The sequence below is a fragment of the Motacilla alba genome, chromosome 5 (assembly GCF_015832195.1).
Source record: "Motacilla alba alba isolate MOTALB_02 chromosome 5, Motacilla_alba_V1.0_pri, whole genome shotgun sequence".
Lineage (NCBI taxonomy): Eukaryota > Metazoa > Chordata > Aves > Passeriformes > Motacillidae > Motacilla > Motacilla alba.
This window is the reverse complement of record NC_052020.1, coordinates 46803655-46808227: the sequence shown is the minus strand read 5'-3', so window position 1 is coordinate 46808227 and position 4573 is coordinate 46803655. Positions and strand designations below refer to the sequence as shown.

The following is a 4573-nucleotide window of genomic DNA, read 5'->3' as shown; positions in this document are numbered from 1 at the left end:
GTATGTGTTACCTGTGCTACTTATAGTCAGCTTAAAACCAGCTTTAGCTCATCTGCAAGAAATGCAAACCACTGATGTAGAGATACCATGAGAAGCATGGCAGGGAACCGTCCTTCAACTGTTTCCACCTCCTGCTACCCTGCTGCCTTACCTTGGGCAAGCATTTCATGTTTGGTGCTCCCCATCTGTGGAATTACAGGAGGGAGTCCACACAGAGTTTCTTTGCAAAGGACTCCACTGATGTCCACACAGAGAACTCAGCATCACTCAGGGAGCCCTGAGTGGTACCCGTCAGGCAGCAGGTACGGTCACTGCTGTGAAATGACAAACCCACCAACCACTTTCACCAAACACCTTGGGCAGCTGTAGGAAGCCTGAGGAAGAAAAAAAAAAAAACAGCTGTTGGAGCCAGAGCCCTGGGCACTACTGGCTGCATTTATCAGCCCAGTTCTATCTGAACTGTGGCTGGTTTAGAATAATAAATAAACAACCTTGCACTTAATGAAGAGCACAAGCTCATTCATACCACACTAACAGCAATGAAGGTGCCTGCCATGACCTGGTTTCTCTCCTTTTCATCTTGGTTTTCTATGCACCACATTCCCCAGAGCTTCCAGTCCCAGGAATAAAGATCCATTTGCAATCAGTAAAGAGAGCTACATGAAGACTGAAGTAATTTTAAATGCCTGCAAAATGTAATCATTAGTACTTTTGGAAAGAAATGCTTGAAATGGACTGAAAATCCAAAAAAACAAATTATTTGCGAAAAACACTTAGATTTCAAGTAGTTCTTCAGGTAAGTAGTTTCTAAAAATTATCACTGCTTCAATATAAACATCCCCGTGTATCTGTTACCTCATTTCATCCAACACAACTGTCAGTGCTTTACTCACATCCCCCGAGTACGTATTATAACCAGGCAATCTTATTACTCATTGCTGTGATTTAAGAGGACAAGTACAACAACTGAAATGTAATATCTCACTGATTTATTTAAGCATTACTAGGTGAGAGAAGTAATATCTCACTGATTTATTTAAGCATCACTAGGTGAGAGAAGGATGGTGAAATCAGATACAGGACAAGCAGATACACCGAAATGTTCAAAGCTGATTTTTACAAAAGGTTCTGCAAAATAGCCTTTATTCCAAAGGATGCACTCACAGTGTGCAGGAGCAAGCTTCAGATTGCCTGTCCAAGTGCCTTTCAGTTACTGGCATTGCTTTTTCTCTGGATTCCAGGAATGCAGGCACATATCCAACACTCATTCAAATCTGTGGGAAACTTTCCACATACACAACTGGGCTTTCACATCACACTGTTCAACTAAGTGACTATCACTAAAGCTATCATTTCTTGGAAAAAAATAAGCCAGTATGACTTTCTTTAAACACTAAGGAAGAATGTTTCCATTCTCACTCTGAAAACTTCAGTCACGGTTACAAGGCTGAAGGGAACTCAAGCCATTTATCTGAAAATCATACTTCAGAAGTACAGCAAGTACAACACTTTCACACAGCCCTACTTTCGGAATCTGTTTTCATATTAGATATTACAAATGACTTAATGGAATTTTAAATTATATTCTGCTAATACTTAAGCATCACAAAAGTTTGACATTCTGTATTTTCTTGCAAGACAGACTTGAAATTATTACAAGACATTCTTTTATTACACATGTAACATGGCATAATAAGTGTTATTTACTGCACTTTTCTCAAATTTAGTCTAGACTTCAAAGTATTTATCATAGTAATTGCAAATAGCAATCATGGGAAAATCTCTCAAAAATCCTAATCTAAAAACTGAAAATAAATTTAAATACCTGACAATCAGCACCCATAGAAAAATATTTATCCTGGTAGAAGAGGAACACACCAAATAATACATGTAAAGATTAAAGAGAAATTCTCAAGAAAATCATCCGAAATTCTCAGAGGTTTAGAGTGAGATGACTATAATTTTTTTTTCTCTGTATATTTTCCCATTTATTTAGTTTAAACTTTTGATGGTACCTATATTTGCTGGTGCAGAAAGAATGCAGGAACAATGACAAAACCATGGATGAAAGGCAAAGAGTAAACTCATTTTTGTGACCTCACCAACCAGGGATCACCAAAGCAGCAGACAGGAAAGGCACACAAATGGGAACACAGGCACTGCAAAGCTTGGTCCATGGTGGAGGACCTGCTGCTTTTTCCTGTATTTCAGGGATTCACACAAGTATAATTTATCACGGTGCTTTAATCTTGCCCACAGGAGGACAGGATTCTCAAGCATGTTTGATAGGGTGCCTCTAAGTCTACCACAGGCCTGTGTTCCCTAGACACAGATGTTCTACCTGTCTAAAACACAAGGTCAAACAGCAATCAGTGTGATAGATGTGGTTTTCAACAGCCAAACTGCAAGTCCCTTGAGCGTGGTTACAGCCCTCCTCCTCCTCATCGCTCTTCCACTTCTCACAGGACCTGATGGCAGATCCAGACTGGTCCAAGGCAGCAGGAGATGGCAGAGCAGACCTGCCCCTATTTTGTATTGTATTGTATTGTATTTTGTTTTGTATTACACCACTGTACATCTGGGTCCAGTTCTACAGCACCTGCAAAAGCTTTCTGGGACCTGGCCCATGGGATGGGTGGCAGTGTGGGAACAGGGACTTTCAAGAGAGTCCAAGTTTGGAGTATTACAGTTTATTGTAGCCTTTAGATCTCGATTTTGAAGGGATGTTTTCTATTTCTTTTTATAGCTCGAAAGGTGGCACAGGAACCATCCAGCTGGTCCAAGAACTGCCAGTGAAAATGCTGAGAATCCAATGATTGTCTCCTAAATTAAAGAAATAAGGTTAAAGAAAGCTAAACAAATTGAAATGCTCCCAAACTAAGATGTCCATTGCCAAGCAAATTATGTGGTATTATTGAACTTCTGCAGCTATAATTCCAGAGATGTGACAGACTCTATAGGAAAAATAATCCACAGAGGATTATTTTACGTGTTTGAACTAAAAGCACTAGCAATCTACGGCAGCTGGAAAGAAAAGTATCTTAGTCCATTCCATGCACCAACATGCTTATACAAGACACATTTAAAACAATAAAAGGCACATTAAAAGATATTAGGCAAATGTCTTATTTTCCTACAGATTCAGTACATTCTGTGCCTTTTTCTTGGGATTTTTATAAATAAAATCTTTATAGAAAGAGTATTATTGGCTCAATAGTTACAGTAGCACAGTTTACCATTATTCAGATAAAGGAGCTTTGGGTATTTACCAGCACTGGGAGTTGATACAATAACACAGAGAGTTGCTGCTTAATTTTTAGTTAAATAAATTTAGTTGGTCTTCTATAATCACATGCTGGAATACTTGTGCTGGGGACTATAATCAAAGACTATAAAAGGCACCCCAGAGAAATGGATTTTGTGACATGTCTCTGTAGGATGCTATGACAGCATTCCCTTCCTCTCAGGCATAAATTTTCCCTCTAGGAAGCGGGAGGAGGCAAACTTCTTTGAGAAGTGGAGGGAGTTCCTGGGCAGAGCTGGCTTCTTGTTGGGACAAAGAAAACAAATAGTTTCTATATGAAAAAGGACAGCAAAAGAAAGCTATCCGAGAAGATAGGCTTGCATGAGAAAAGAAAATATATATATAAAAAAAAAAGAAAAGAAAAAAAAGAAGAAGGCTCAAAAACAGAACTCACCAGCAGTCCCACTTTGTCCTCAGGTGGGGAGCTGTGGATCCAGCGACTGCTCCGAGTGGCAGACCTGAAGCAGAAGAGTCGGGACCCACAATGCTTTACAGGGCCCATTATTGTAGCCCGGGGAGGAAAGGAGAGAGCACGGCTGGGATATCCTGACTAACAAGTCACTACTGCTCCGGGAATTTCTCAGCCCTCTGTTATTTTCTATTGCTCCGAGCCTGTAGAATGCTGAATTCTCGTCAATGAAGAGTGCTTGACAGTCAAGTCCCTTCGTTTCTAAGCTGGATGCAAGAAGCACCAAGCCAGTTCCTGGGTGCTAGCAGGAGTGTGTCTGTGCCGGGGAGAGGAGCACCGGGGGATGTCGCAGCCGCCTCCCACGGCCTCATTGGGCTGTGCTGCTGAGCCCCGGCGCTGGGAGGAGTCTGCCGCTGCTGCTGATGCTGGGAGCGAAATGGAGAAAGCTGTCTGTCTTCCCATCCACAAGAAGCTTAAAAGTCTTTTTTCCCCTATGCGTGTGTGTCTCCACACAAATGGCTTGCACCCCAATTGAACACTCTCTGGAATTCCTGTTTGCAGTTCACTTACTACTTTCATTCAAGAAACTGACTCATAAATGACCACTACCTTGAATAAAATACTTCCCTGCTCCCACTGCAGAGAATATCTCCTTGCACACCCTACCCAAACCATCATTAATCCATGTGTGCAGTGGAGCTGTGAAGCTTCCCTGCTGAGAAAGCAGCCTTCCACAGCAGGGAAATGTGAAGTTACCTGCCTGGGCTCAGGATCAAAGCAAAACGCGTGACAGGGTAGCAGGCAAAGGCAAAAAAATGTTACCAGTATTTCTGGTCGGAGATCATTTAAGCACACAAGTA

At 41.4% G+C, this 4573-nt stretch overlaps 1 long non-coding RNA gene across 1 annotated transcript; it reads right to left on the bottom strand.

The window, feature by feature from the left end:
• Positions 1-967: 967 nt before the first annotated feature.
• Positions 968-4109, bottom strand: LOC119701278. Its single transcript, XR_005257052.1, has 2 exons — positions 3699-4109; positions 968-2823 (listed from the first exon to the last, which is right to left on the bottom strand). It is a non-coding gene; the product is annotated as an uncharacterized LOC119701278 (long non-coding RNA).
• Positions 4110-4573: the final 464 nt, after the last annotated feature.